Raw genomic sequence first — 16,384 nt, 5'->3', positions numbered from 1 at the left:
ATAAAGGTAAGATATCAAGACAGTAAAGCTAGCTGTCGGTGAAAAAATGTAAAGCTACACAAATATTATTCAGCTTTGTAAGTTACTATCACAAAAGGAATGATTAAGCATATATGATAGCAGAAAATTGTTTCTTTAAACCAAAAAAAAGATGCATTTCATCCTGTCATCCGCTGAAGTGCATAAGTGGGTACATGGAACACTGCCAGCACTTGTTTTAGTAATTCAACTACTCAAACTTTGGTGTTTGTTGTGAAGATATATAACTCACAGTTTGCTTTTCACTATATGAGGCTTCCTCAAATGCATCAAACACTTGTTAATTAGCCTAAGGTTTTTGAATTCTACTTTGTGCTTGTTCTTTGTTTGTATATTACTCATGGAGTGGCCAATAATGTTGCTGGTGTATCCTCTCAATTTACCTTGACCTACAGGCAATGTAGGTGTGTAGGTATGTGAAACTCTTCAGTTTTAATAAGCATTTGCAAGAAAGGTTAGTGTTTGTTGTTATTGCAATGTTAGGAGGATGTTAATGGAATGCTTTTGATCGGTGGCTAATGAGTCACTTCGTGCTGCTTTGGTGTCAGTTACATCCATGCTGCTCAGATTGGTTAGAGATTGTACCTGTCTTACATATTCGTAGCCCCTTTGCCTCATGTGTAGAACTGTGGTAGATTTTCTGTGGCCTTTGAATCATTTAGCTAAATATAAATAATATTAACTTAATCTGTTTGATAGTTATTGTCATACTTTTGTCTTGTTTGACTTTGTCTTTTTGAAACCAGTCTTTAAAACTATCCAACTTATTCTGCGTTTACAAACATTTGATTACAAATCTCGCTGTATTTACTTTGCATTGATAGTCTCACACAAGTTAGTCAATCCCCCAAAATATTTTATTCACAAAAATCAGAAACCACATTTTTTTTTTTAAGGTCTGAGAAAATGAGATTATTGTAAGGGTAAATCAAACATTAAAGCTGTGCCACATATTATAAGTATTCCAAGTTACACGCAGGTAACCATGAGCCAGTAAGGTAATACAAAACAACATGTGGAAACATTTACATGATGACCATGCACAGGAGACACTTATTTTTGAGCCTTGGAAGATATTATTGCCGATTCAGCCAGATGATCCATGGTTTTCTTTTACCTTAAGTTTCCCCTCTTGTCGTTTGTCAACTTCCCCCATCCCACCCTTCCACCCTACAGCTCTTACCTGCACCGGCCGCGCCTGAACAACTCATCTCAGGCTGGTCTTGACTGATCTCGTTTTTTGACTGTAGCAGATAGTTGTGGGCCCTTTGTAGGTCTAGCATTAGGTAAGATGAATCATCTTGCCAACTAGCCACATCTAACAGATGCTGGCCCACACTGTGAGATAATGGGCCAGCCCCCCGAGTCACCCTCCCTGCTGGAGAACCAGCGCCACTTGTCTGTCCCTGTGGCTTTCTGAGTGGCCACAGATGTAGCGCACCATGGCAGATCACTAATTGCAGATGCAACAGTGAAAGCTGGTGCCAGGACAAAGGTAGCCACACTTACAGGTTGAATAGGGACTCAGGGCTGCATGTTTACGATGGCAACGTCCATATGTGCACAGACATGGGGTACTGCTTGCTGACTTCCTCCAATAGTCGGGTGAGTTTTATGAGTTTGCTGGCTCACTCTCCCCAATGGACCTGGCTTTTCTTCAAACTCATCCGCATGAGGGGGTGTTCACAGGCTTACATAGGCTTCAAGGTATTCTTCAGTAGGCAGAGTGGAGGACTGAATATTTCATGGCCCATTTTGCTGTTGTGTACCTAATGAAGACAAATAAAATGATGCAAATTCAAAAGCTTTATTACGACAATTAAGTCTTAAAGCACATACATATAACAGAACAAGTGCGTTAAAAACCATAAATTACAAAACATTAAAATATGCAGTATAAATATAATAAAAAGAGGAAAGAACATTTACTCCATTAGATTAAAAGGTATTTAAAAGAATCAGAATGTAATACAAAGGTAGTTAATTGAAACTGTTATTGTAATCAGGGGAGTTTAGGTGTTACTCAGCTTTGGATTCTACCAATGTGGCGCATACGCATACTCCATGACCAGCTTAAAAATGTAGCCATTGGCATGGCAATTGGTGGTGCAGGATCGGAACAAAGTACTCTCAAAGCCTCGGCACACTTTCTAAGGTCCAGTGATTTAGCTATTGGACGTAGCCATGCACGCCGAGGAGTAGAGTATGCAGGGCAAGCTATGAGAACATGGGGTACTGTTTCAATTCGGTCTACGCAGAAAGGGCTTTTATCCCACTCCCCTTCACCCCACTTTGCAGTAAATACTCTTATTGGCAGAGTGCCTATCCTTAGCTGGAAATATAATTTTCGGTCACAGGGTTTATTTATGGTGTCCCAGTATTGCTCAAGAAAGGGAGAGGATTTAAATTCCATAAATGTACCCGTTAAAGATAAAGAAGTTTGGCTGCGGTATGTGTTGCAGAACACCATTTCCCAATATTTTGCCTTGAAAGCTTCTTTAGAGGTGAAAGGCTCATTGGCAGGGTCTGTCCATAATACACTCAGGCCCATCATTTCAAGAAGGGACTTGATTTCCCAAAACCATTTAATTCTATTTTGGCTATCTGCCAAAATAACGTCCATAATGCCTTACGCATAGTGTTTTAATTCCTTTGTGGACCAGAGCCTCCGCCAATATAAGAGGGGGCGAAGTCTGGCCAGGTCAGCTACAGGTTTCCAGCCAAGGTCATACAACAATGGGCCTGAGGGGGTACTTTGTGGGACGCCTATGATTTTCCTTAAAAACTTTGTTTCTACAATAGAAATCGCTCTAAGGTTTCCTAAGCCCCACAACTCAGCCCCATACAACGTAGAGCTCAAAACTTGCGAATAATACATTTGTATGACCGGACTTATAGGTTTGGTATGTGACAGCCTATGATTGGTATAGATAGCCCCTCCGTTGTGGCGAAATTTCAAAACAGACATATCCATTTGGCCCTTCCATCCCATATCTTGTTGTAAAGTTATGCCCAAATATACAAAAGACTTAACCTGTTCCAAGGGGAGGTTATCCATTGTTATACCGCCCCTAAATGATCATGCATTTTGTTTTATTATTATTAATTTCCAGTCCCCGAGAAGTACAGAAACCGTTAAAATACTTCAGGGCAGTTTGGAGGCCGCTGGGGCTTTTAGATAAAATGAGCGTATCGTCCGCAAATAGTAAGATAGGTGTGCGGATACCGGCCACAGCTGGGGCATCAGTGGCTACATGCATAAAAGAGTCCACTATACCATTGATGTAAAGAGAGAATAATGTTGGCACTAACACGCATCCTTGGCGGACTCATTGGTCCACAGGGAATGAATCTGTGACACTGCCCTGATCACCACATCTTATGTGGGCAAAATTATACTCATGCAGATGAATGATTAATGTTAATAATTTAGATGCCATCCCCAGCTCAGATAGGACAGACCTTTATTTGCTGCGAGGAGCAAGGTCAAAGGTTGACCTAAGGTCAACAAAAGCAACATAAAGTCAACCATTCCCAAAGACCACAGTGCGCCAATTTAGTGATATAAAACGAAGGATCTGCTCCACTGTACTGGTTTTTGACCGAAAGCCCGCCTGAAAGGGTGACAGAATTGCATGTTCATCAATCCACTCCTGAACAATATTCAAGACCATGCAACCCACAACTTTTTGTAAGCAGTCTATCAAACTTATGGGCCTGTAATTTTCTGGTCTCGACGTGTCGCCTTTTTTAAAGATGGGTACAATTTCAGCCCCTTTCCATGATGTTGGGACTGGAGCACCTTAAGTAATGGCATTAGCCAAAATGGTGATGTACTGAACCCAGTTAGATTTATCGTTTAAGAAAAGGTCGGCGGAGATTCCTTCAATACCTGGGGCTCTACCCTCCCTTACAGCTCCCAACGCTCTCTGTGTATCGGCCGGGACAAAGGGTGCATCTCTAAAAAGAGTATACTCACAATCCTCCGGTGCCCTCAAATTATATATTTGTAAACGTTAAAACTGTGTTATATTTTAAATATTGCAATGAATTTCAATTTGTTCATGGCTGAATGACTAATAACATGGCCTTGGTACAACATCTCCAATTGTAATATAAAGAAGTTACACAACAAAAAATATCCAAAATATATCACTATACTGTTAACACTTCCACACATGTAAATGTGAAAAACAAAACAACACACATTGATAATGAAAATGTAATGTGAGATGTTTATGAATAATCAGTTTTTTTGACAATAGGTCAATTTTAGTAATGAGTACACTTTCATTACGCATGTGATGCAGAATGGGGACTATTTAAATTGATATCAGTAAACGTTTTGAGACATACATAAAGTACTTACATGTAAATCTATAACCTAATAAATACACTGGCGCATGGCTCTGTAGCTATTTGGCAATACTGGACTGCAACACCCGTTGTGTGTCAAAAAGCAGTCTAATAAGAAAAAAGCAATGCAGATTGTAGCATAAGTAGCCTACCTCTTGCTGTTTCAATGTACAATCTTAAATGCACAAAATTATAATAAGAAACGTGTCTTTCTAAATTGGCTTACTAAGAAAAACTTTTTACAAGTGCACATTAAGAATGTTATATGAGACCAGGTTCAATTCTGAAGTAATGCTATACATCAATGTGTAAAATTTAAACCAAAGGCCTAAATATTTGTACTAACTTACCAAGATAGAGTGGTAGTCAGTGAAATAGTATGTACCATATTTATAAAGAGAAATTTAAGATTTCTCTAGAAAAGGGCAGCAAATACTTTAAAGGAGTCCCTCACAAGCTCTTACAAAGATTGCAGATTAGTCTCCAAGCCAATGAGACAACATAGACATATGTTTTTTAAATGTATAAAATATTTTGAGTTATAAATGGCTCATATATATATTGAGACATACACATTTTACATGATACGCCAAAGAGCAGCGAGGACTTTTTGCTGCCGTATCGCAGGAGAGGGTAGTTTGGATGATAAACGGCATGACCATCTGATATTATCATTGGATACTTTTGGAAGACATATCGACCCATTTCGTTTATGTTGTATTTACGACTGATACTGTGCACTAAGGATTGATTTTGAAAGAGGAAGATACCAGAGTGTTACATATACTCGCATATATCCTCAGAATCCACTCGTGATTACTTACTTTGAATAGAGCTTTAAACAAGATATAAGTCAAGGAACCTTTTTTCTACTGGATACAAGTATATATCCGAGCCCTGAGGAAGTCTAAGAGTTATATATATACACGACGAAACACGTGTTGGCTAAGGCAGATGTACCATCTCTACACTGGACTGTTAAACTGAATGCACAGAAATATTGAACATTGGATTGGAATAAATTTTGGAGATACAAAGAGACTGCAACTACTGATGAATGGACTTGAATTCATTTGATATTTTGAGTCTTGTCAAGTACTAACAATTTGTGTAAACCATAATATGGTTTAGATTTTTACTCAGATTATTATAAGTGTGCTCAGGGGGGTACAATACTTACATGATAAGTGGCAGCTGACTGACCACCAGTGTATAAGTCACAATTAAAAAAGAAGAGACCACATTTTTTTCATCTTGATCTTGACACATGAAATACTTTGGAGGGGACTGCGGGTCCCAGTCGTCATTGCATCAGGGGGGGCATAGTCACCACCACCATGCGCTTCAAAGCGCTGCTCCTGACCCCACTGCGGGGAACACACTGAGCACTTTGGGGCATATTTACGTAATCTGGCGCATCTCTGCAAATCAGCAGGGATGCGCCAGAACAGATGCGTCACGTAATCCCCCCTTGCGCCACCGCAGATGTGTCGCATTTACAATGCAGCGCACCATGGTGCAAGGAGGGGCAGATGCGTGACGCATCTTGAGGCGCACGGGCGGCACATTGCTGAAGTCGCGTCTCAAGCGAGATGCAACTCCTGCAATGCATAGGGGCCGCCCATACTCAACATGGTGCCTCACTCCTTACGTCTTCTTCAAGCAGGCGTAAGGCTTTGACGCAGCAGCGTCTTAAAACGTACTCAGTGAAATCTTGTAGATTTCACTGCATCAGTTTAACGTGGCTTTCCTGCGAGGGAACGCCCACCCTGCGACAGAACGCCCACATGAAACCTGACGCAGGTTTCATGTGGTGCAGGGCTTTACAACGTGACGCATCTGCCTAGATGCGTCGGGTTGGAAATAGGTCGCAATGTGGCGCATGGTTTACGCCTCCGCTGCGTCACAAAAGTGATGCAATGGCGGCGTAAAAGTGTTGCAAGGGGCTTGTAAATCCGCCCCTTCGTTGGGGACTGCAGAGCAATCAAGGTACAGGAGGTGGGCGGAGCCACAACCTCCGCCGGCTATGGATCTCTGCACCGGACCTGGCTTCGCTGGACACATCAAGGACCAGCTGCATCAAAGGGTCTGACACATTCTGCGTCTGTGGGAAAACGGGTTCATGCATATGGCCCCAAGTATTTTGTTGGGGACTGAATGTTTCACAAGTCATCAACCCAGTGTTAGCCATGCTGCAGGAGGGGCGGGGTAACCACCAGTACAGCACTGTCCCTGGCCCCGATACACTGGACAAACCAAGCTGCAGAAGGAGGTGAAGCCACCACCACCACATGCTATAAAGCACTGCTCCTGACTCCACGGCACAGGACGTGCCAAGGGCAGGCCCATCAGCACCCGTCAGCACCCGAATGAGACCAGACTGGGACACCCTTCTTTCATTGGACTTTCTTTGAAGAGCAACTGATACACTGGAGACAAGGAAATCCGCCTCTTCACGACTGGGTAAGGATAACTTAGTGACAACTAGTGGTGTAAATTTAAATAACAAAAATGAGGGCCAAAAATGATGAAATCAGTAATCTGGAGGAGAGGCTTGTGATTACTCAGTGGGTAATGAAGGAAGCAGCCATTACTAAAGACCACACCACTTTACCTGCTGACATAACAATCAGAAGCCTATTTCTCAGGTCTCATAAATCCTTCCATGATAAAGGACACGCCTCATCCTTTGACCTCAAATGCCCTGCTTTGTGGTTCCCAACAAACAGAGTAGGCAACAACAATTTTTGAATTTTATTTTGTACAATTGCGACCTGAGGCGACCAAAAATGCTTTGAAGGGGGTTCCACATCTCAGACAGGAACAGAACGAGGGGTGGGGTGAGCTGCGGTACAAAATGAGACATTGGAGGGGATCAAGAATAGACAGCTTTAAAGCGTAGTATCAATATGTTCTGATGTGTCCCATGGATCGGTGACAATCCAAAAACTTTCATGGAGTACTGTGTGGTGGTCAATATTCATTCTGCATATTATGCAGACAAAGCTTTAGCATAACTAGCCTCTCCTTTGCCACCTGTTGGTGGCCGCTTCAGGCTATTGTAACAGCCCTTCTGACCTGAGCATGCGGCCCATTGCACGTGGACCATTGTATCAGGTAATGGGCATTTCAAAACAATGACCACTCTACAGTCTCTTTAACCCCTTCCATGCTGATGACGGCCCCCAGCCGTCATGCATCACGGTGCTCATGTGCTGATGACGGCTGGGGCTGTCATGAAACCGCCCACTCTTAAAAACGGCCCCACAGGCGCAGAATCGCAGCCGCACCCAGGGCGTTAATATCAGTGAGCACATTTAATCGTTTGACCTCTCTAAACACTTTTTTGGATAAGAACTGACTTGTGACAGTGACTTGTTCTGCAGGGTAAACACGTAACTTTGGGGTATTTTTACGAACTGAGGGGCATATTAGCAAGAACCTTGTTAAAATCATATTCTTACCTTTATTACTCAATATTGAATTTCATTGGTGGCGGTTTTGGTCTTGGAAATTTTAATGAGTTACACAGAGGCGTGTTGCAGCAGAATATGTAAGCTTCAGGGCCTGCCTGTGTGTTACAGCTAGCAGCACAGCTTTGGCTGAAGACATAATTCTCTTGAAATAAAAAAGAAAATATTGTTACAAATTCCATTGTTTTCATTGCCACACAACAGATGTTTACTCTTACAATGACAATACCAGTTAAAACTACGAATTAACATAATAACCTTATATAATATAGCTGCATTCCCATTAGGTGTCCCCCACTGGTTTTTTGACAGAGCTTTGTTAGGATACATTTTCATGGACATGGATGCAAGATTAGGAGATGCTTTTGGTAGTAAAAAATAGATGTATTTACAAAGGTATGCCTAGTGCACTCCAACGGCTATAGCCTCAACGCCTTCCTCCCCCCATAGTGTCCACTTGAACCCATTGTTTCTCATAGCTGGTACCCACCCAAATGAGACTGTGGCACATTGACCCTCTTGGGAATTATAGGAAGTTGTTTCACCTTCCACGCTGAGCAGAGAGAGTAAAGTAAAGAAGGCAATGGTACAGTGTTGTGTGCCACTGTGAGGAGACATTAGACTTTGATCAGTGCCACAGGGAAGTAATTCATCCACTGTTTTCACCAGCACATCACTACATCACCACTTTCCATGTTTGCAAAGTGAGCATATACAGCCAATTTTCTGGTATGGATAACAGACATGCCCACGAAAACTCATGAGTAGATGACCAGTCAATCGCCACATGTGTAATCTGTACCTAATCCCTTCCTAGATGTGACAATGTTCACACTTAAGCCCCTAGCTGTTCACATCCTTCACATAATTCTCAAGGTATCTGATCTATCTCTCCCCATGATGTTCCATATTCAAAGTATTTGTCTATAATGTCCTATTGATGCCACTCTAAACTCTTTTCTCATTTCCACCTTCTTTTACTCTTCAAGTTTGTCTTTTCCTTGCCTACTTCTTTCTCGCTTTTAAATTTGACTTTTGACATTTTGGAACTCTTCATCATATAGCCTTGCTGCCTCATTTTTGCACAGATCTGACTAAAAGTGAGTTCTTATTTGCATATGTCCACTATTTAAATTATTCTTAATGTTTATGTCAAAAACACATAAATGTATCACTACACAATAAATCATAAACATAAAATACTTGAACATAAACAGTGGCATCAAATTAAATCTATTACGCGCATTTCGGCGTACTCTGCGCCTTCTTCAGGAATGCCACACAAACACTGAATACTTTGTGTGCAGATCACTTTATGGGTGTTATAGTCCAATAGATGGATGAGCAACCAGAATCCTTACCTGTGTCTTTCAGGGTTCTGATATATATCTCCCAAAGACGGCTGTATATTTTGTTTAAAAACAAAGTATTTTTCTTTAAAATATCTGATACTTTCACAACATCTGATCGTTGTGATAAAATAGTTAATTGACTTTTGATCTGTGTTGCATTTATCTAGGCATCAAGAGGAATAATTTGTGTAATAGAATAAGTTGACAGATACTGGTCGATTTGGCGTGCAGACGTCCAAACTGAGGGTGTCCAAATCCCGAATGTTTGCTTGTGCATATCATTCATCCAAAAGTCCAGTAACTATTTTATCACAATGATCAGATGTTGTGAAAGTATCAGAAATTTGAACCTCTTCCATGCTCATGATGGAACCACGCCATCCTGAGACACGGACCGGGTGTGCTCATGACGGCGTGATTCCGTCATGCTGCGGCCACTACACCCACGCGGCATTATACCCCGCCTGTGCAGGCAGATACATGAGCATGCGGGGCTTTGACGGAACCACACTGTCATGAGCACCCACCACCCGTGTCTCATGATGGCGCGGTTCCATCACGAGCATGGAATCGCTGACTCACCCTCACCCTCTTGCGCTGCAGCGGAATTAGCGCAGCGACGAAGGGGTTAAAGAAAAATACCTTGTTTTTAAACAACATGTAAAGCCGTTTTCGGGAGATTCATGTCAGTACCCTGAAAGACACAGATAAGGATTCTGGTCACTCATCCATCTATTAGACTATAAAACCCATAAAGTGATCTTCACCCAGAGTATTCAGTGTTTGTGAGGCATTCCTGACGAAGGCGCAGAGCTCGCCGAAACGCGCTTAGAAGACTTAATACGTTGCCACTGTTTATGTTCATGTATTTTATGTTTATGATTTATTGTGTAGTGATACACTTATGTGTTTTAGACATACAAAACATACTGCAAAGAGATATTTAATGTATTGTCTATATTAAAAATGGTTTCTATACTGTAATAAACCATATTTTAACCAGTTTTAAAAAATAAAAAAATGTTTTAATAATTGATTGTTACACTGAGTTCACATTAGAGCATTATGTTTAAAAATTGTGATTTGCAACATCAGTAAATGTATAATTGCCTAGGGATTTGTACTCCAATGCATTTATTGCCCTGCCCTAGGAATTGTTATATTAATTCAACAGGGGGTTCTGTTTTTTTTCAATTGACCAACCTCTTTCAGGGTCATTGGATCTCATTTGTGAAAGCTTCCGCTCAACCCTGGGTAGCTGCGGCTCTGAGCAGCAAGACTTACACAATGTGTAAAGCATTGACAGCACTAAAACAATTGAAGAGGAAATTGACTAGACACCAAAGAAATCCACATTAATTTACAAAAATAAACTGCATTTTTATGTAACTTTAGACACCACAATGATAAAGATGCAGCCAAAGGTTCTGGAGACATTGAATTTACAAGTTATAGTACATCAAAGCATTTCACTCAACCTCAAAAAAGCATTTGACACTTTGAAACGCTTCCTCCTAAAACATTGCACTAGTTGTATTGCGGTCACTTTGAGTCACTCTAGATAACAAACTCCAGTAGGGAGTCAATCAGAGGGACCAACAAGATCCTTAGAATCCTGCTCACTGTTCTGCTGTTACCAGGTCCACTGACCCAGCAGTCAACCAGGAATAGGTTATTGTGTTCCTAGAGATCAGATCTGTCTTCCTGCCAAGTGGAAGGACACCAGTATAGTTGCCCTGCACCAATGTCCAGGGTACCAGACCCCTTGCAGCAACCAAAGCAAGACTGAGTCCAATGCTGCACAGACGATGCGCCAAAAAAGGGCATCAGCGTCAAAGAGGCCAGCTCCAAGAGTGGCCCAGCTGTCCTGATGTGTACCCCTTTGCAGGTCCATCCAGGATCTGTGGATGCCTGTGACACACTGGCACCAGCCAACAAAAAGCCTCCCCACCTGGGTTCTTGATAACCGATGGTGCTCCACTGAACTGAGCCTCGCATTGGGAGTTCCCAAGTCCTAATCTGCAGCCTATTTCTAGGTGGTCCACCTCTTTGCCTACGGTGTATCATGCAAGGTTACCAACCTGTCTTGCAACTCTGCACCCGGACTCTCCAAGGGCACGTCTACTTACATATCCAATTTCACACCTGGCCTGGTGCCAAATGGGCATCAGGGCAGGGGGTGGCATCTTCCATATCTGGGTGAGGCTGAGGTCGAATATCAAAGGCAGCAGGGATTTTGAAGTCCGTGGACTTGGTATACAGATTCATTAGTGATTCTGCTGGAGGAGGTGTAAACACCTTCCTCTAGAGCAGGCATTGTTTCTAGCCTCAAAGAGCATAGGATCCCATCTGCAGGGGTTCAGAAATGTGCCTATGGTGGCAAGCTGGAAGATATTATTCATCATGAACATTAAGAGGCTGGTAGGTTTTCAGGGTTCACCTCTAAGGTGCCCTCAGGGTACATAGCTTAGAAAATCCATGGCTGGCATCATTATTGATTTATTAAGACAATGTGTTTGATAGCAATCACCATGTGTTTCAGTATAGCCATCATGAAGCTGGGCAACTCGAATGACCAGTGCCCAGTACATAAACTTGAGATGGCGTCCCTGCTTACTTTCAATCTAGCAATTGAAGTTGATAGCACAGGGGCATATCTCCTCACTTATAATATAATGCAACTAACCTATAAGGCCTGTTGTGGGGTGACTTACATTTGTTGCATGCAGTGTCTGTGGGCATGGAACACAGAGTGAGCGCAATGTTGTATCTTCATATTTGTTTCTCCCATTTCATGCAGTCTGCAAATGGCAGACTGCATGAGTTTGGTGGTTTGTGGTGGTTTGTCCTTTAGGTTGGCACCGAATATGCTGCATACCTTAAGTACCCTCTTCAGCAACTATGCCCTAGTTTCCTGTGGTACTTATCATTGATAGTTTTGACTTTGGTGCCTAAATTCCTTTCTTCTTCTCACCCTTCTACATCCCTTGCCCATTCTAATGACATCTGCTATGGAGTTCAATTGCTAGATCAGCTATTTAAAGCCCACTAACTCCTCTTATACTGATAGATCCATACCACCAAAGCATGCCCACCTTGGAAACTTTATATTACCTTTTCTACTCAATTACTGGTGCTACCCTTTACCTAGGTTAGCTTCAACCATTAACCATCTCGTGAAGTACCCTTCAAACTCTAACCCCGTGCTCAAACACCTGATCAAATGTGGAGCCAACTCATACAAAATTGCATGCTAGCCAACCTCTCAATACAGTACACTGCAAACTTCAAGCACAAGATATTGAAGAGATTCCATGAAACACACATATACGATGGATATATAAGTAGTAGAAACTGCCTTCTCTATTGTGATCTTTTTTGCACAGACCATATTGATGCTTGGTAGTCTACCTTTAACAGGACACTAAAAGCCTCTGAGTGCCAAAAATATCCCTTATTGATATACATACCATCAATAATTTCCTACATCTTTCCTGAACATTTGCCATTTCTATAATGGAAATATAATAGTCCAATCTTCTACTGGACCTGAGCTTTGAGATCCTTCACCAAGCACAGGTGTTTCTATGCAAACTCCCACCATTAGCTATCCCTCCACCACAATTCCTACTCCATGTAGAACTCCTGCCAGTCTATTGGATTGTCCATGTACACCAAGGTGGAAGACCACATTGGAAAGATGCAGTCATGCACAAATCTTATGTTGAATGTAAACCCCTCAAAACAATCCAGTACCTATAGGCTGAAGTAAAAACTTCTGAACAATCACCTACAGCACATATACAAAGTCTACCACTCATCTGGAGAGCAACTGATTGATTCATGGAACATTTTACCTGTTCTACTGCTCACAAAAAAACCAGCTCAGCGTAGGCCAATCTCACCATGGAAGCATTTGATGAGTCTTTACCAGTGAACCAGTAAACTATCAGATGGAAGCCTCCAATATCTTAGAGGCTTTTAAGACTGCGTTAGAGTCTGCCTGTAACAAGATTATCCCCCAAAAACGATGTCCTGTTCATAGGCAACCCCTAAATCCTTGGTATACAGAAGACTTAAAGACAGAAAAGGCAAACTGGCGATGACTAGAAAGATCTTGACGGGCCAGTAAGGTCCCCCAAAATAGACTGCTATATAGACAGTCCCTGGACAGCTACCATCTGAACCAAAAAGCAGAGATACCAAGCTTCATTATTAAACAAATTGAACAGTCGAGCAATTCCTCAAAGACTCTGTTCAGTATAGTCAAAGACTTTACTTCACCCAAGGCCTGTAGTCAGTCCCCAAATTAATCCCAGGATTTATGTAATTCCATAGCCACATTTTTTTAGGATAAGATATCCAGCATCTAAGATAATTTCCCTCAGTCTTTGATACTTTGGCAGAACTGGAGGAGAAGCGGAAGACAACTAATTGCTCTTTCGGAGAGCTTTAATCTAGTCACCATCGAGGAGGTCCAAAAATGCTTAGCTTTGGGAAAATCAGGGTCTCCCAATGATCTATGCCCCCAAAAATCATGGCTCTCCTAACCTTTGAGCTGCGCACCAGCAATCTGCGATATTTTCAACTGCTCCATACTCACAGGTATAATTCCATCCTCCTAGAAAGAAGCAGTGGTCTGTCCTGATCTTAAGAAACCCACAGCAGCCCCATAATCCTTAGCAATTATCAGCCTATTTCCCTTTTACCTCTCTTAGGGAAACTGCTGGAAAATGTCCTAGCAGTTACCGACTCATTAGGACAGACTATAGACACGGGTGGTTCCTCAATACTGATTTTTTTAGATCTCTCCACAGCTTTTGATACTATCTCTCACACTAAGCTAGCGGAGAGACTATCTGATTGCGGTATCAAAGGAACAACTTTAAAATGGCTACAACACTTTCTGTCAGAGAGAACACAAATGGTCACTTAAGGTCCCTATTCCTCTGCCAAAATGCCCTTTGAGAAGGGGGTCCCACAGGGCTCTTGTCTGAGTCCTACCCTCTTTAATATTTATATATGGCCCCTCTGGCTCAGCTTGCGGAACAGATGAGTTTTGAAATGATCTCATACGCAGATGATACTCAGCTTAAGTTCACTATCAGGAAATGTCCAGAGCTAGAAAAAAATACGCTTCGCCAATGGTATGAAGCTGATCTCAGACTGGATGACTGTGAATTACCTTCAATTGGATCCAGGGAAGACAGAGATCATGTTAATGGGAAAAGCTCCAAACATCTGGTCAAATGATTGGTGGCCTGACCAATTGGGCACTGCTCCCTCTCCTAAACATTCGGTAAAGAACCTAGGAATAAAAATGACCGCTCCCTGTCTATTAAAGACAGGTTGCGCCTACGACCGGTACATGTTTTTACGGTCTCCGACTTCTTCGGAAAATACTTCCGTTCATACCCACCTCTCATCGTAGGACTTTAGTTCATGCAATGGTAACTAGTCATTTAGATTATGGCAATGCCCTGTTGGCAGAAGTGGGGGAGACTCTCCTGGACAAATTGCAAATCATTCAGAATACAGCCGCAAGAAGGATCTTCAAATTGCCTGGCTGGCTCTTCATCAACTCCGTTGCTTAGAGAACTGCATTGGCTTAATGTAAAAAAAATATCCTTTTTCAAAATCTGCTGCCTAACCCATAACGCTCTTAACGATAAAGGTCCTCGCTACCTACAACGTAAACTGATTAAATACTGCCCCAGTATAATGCTTAGGTCAACCACACAGGGTCTGTTACATGTTCCCCAAATTTGTCTCACCCGGACAGGTGGGAGAGCTTTTTCCTATCTGGCCCCCAGGTATGAGAACCAGCTCCCACAGGCCCTGCGAGCCATCTCGAATTATGGCACTTTTAGGAAACATCTGAAAGCCTTCCTTTTTTAATGTTGGTTCTAGTCCGGTTCCCCCTAGCAGAAGTCCAATCTCTAGTCAGCGCTGAGATGCCCTAGTGTGATTTGAGCGTTAATAAATTCCTAATCTAATCTACCCACCTTATATTAGAAGATTTCAATCACAAGTGGGGAATCAGCCTTGATCTTGAGGCCATGCAATTTTCAACCTTCTTAGCCACTAACAACCTGGACAATCATGTACAATCACAGCCCCATCAAAAGAAATATAGCTAGATGGATAATCTTGAAAAGGAGATGTTTCAAAATTGATCTTTAGCGCCTTTTGACTGGTCAGATTACTTTTTCATTCCCTTCACCATTCTATGTACCAAACTTTACGCAACACCAAACAAGTCTGTGAAAAATTCTCAATTATAAAAGAAAGATGATAAAATATTTATTGAATGCAAGAGCTGACTCATCTACAAAAGAACAGCTAACTAGCATAACTCTGCTGTAACAAAGTAATATTCTCTGTGCCTTATTCAGAATCATCAACCTCAAACCTTTGAACATTATGTTATGCATACTTTACTGTAAAATACTTAACACAGTACTCACTTGGCTTCTTCTGGGTTACCGGTTTTATGGGTTCTTGACCTTTTGAAATACCTGGACCATGTAAAAAGAAGATACACAAAGTGTAATGCCCATATCTTGACATTCAAAGCAAATAATGGGATGCAGACGTCTTAATTTGGTCTGCTTGAGGTTTTGAGGCAACTGGTGGTAGTGGCTTGAAATATATAATGCTGAGTATTGCTTATAATACTGGCCATATTGAAAACATATTATTGCCAGTATATGTTTTCTGAGTTTGAGTAACATCACCAGGCATAAATAAATAATTATACTTCTCTATATTTCAGATATAACGTCTGGCTCTGTACAGCGTTCATATTTTAGCAATTCCGTCTCTGGAAAGGGTAACACCCACCTATTGAAGGATGTCTGTGAAGCTCTGTATGCCTACAAACCTGGCCATATTCTATGAGATCATCATTAAAGGCCATTAACATACAAACTAAATGTATTATATTTGGGACACAAATAACTGAAAATATTGTTGTCCCACTTTTATTATTATTATTATTATAGGCTGAAAATGGAAGCTAGCATTTACTCTTCTGGAATAGCCATGTTTTTAGACCCTTCCGGAAAGAGAGGTGTGCAGTTTCAAGTCGGAGGCTGAGAGGGAGGGAGTTCCACAGTCCAGCCACCTTATAAGAAAAGGGGCATTGGTTGCTTCTCAGGAGAA

The 16,384-nt window shown here is 41.7% G+C and overlaps 1 long non-coding RNA gene across 1 annotated transcript; it reads right to left on the bottom strand.

Annotated features, from left to right (window-relative positions):
* Nucleotides 1-895: 895 nt before the first annotated feature.
* LOC147724915 (uncharacterized) lies at nucleotides 896-15,739 on the bottom strand. Its single transcript, XR_015310117.1, has 3 exons — nucleotides 15,688-15,739; nucleotides 7,860-8,013; nucleotides 896-1,808 (listed from the first exon to the last, which is right to left on the bottom strand). It is a non-coding gene; the product is annotated as an uncharacterized LOC147724915 (long non-coding RNA).
* Between the last annotated feature and the right edge of the window lie 645 nt (nucleotides 15,740-16,384).

The sequence above is a fragment of the Lissotriton vulgaris genome, chromosome 4_1, assembly GCF_964263255.1.
Source record: "Lissotriton vulgaris chromosome 4_1, aLisVul1.2, whole genome shotgun sequence".
Taxonomy (NCBI): Eukaryota; Metazoa; Chordata; class Amphibia; order Caudata; family Salamandridae; genus Lissotriton; species Lissotriton vulgaris.
The sequence above is the reverse complement of the archived record's forward strand: the minus strand, read 5'-3'. Positions and strand labels throughout refer to the sequence as shown.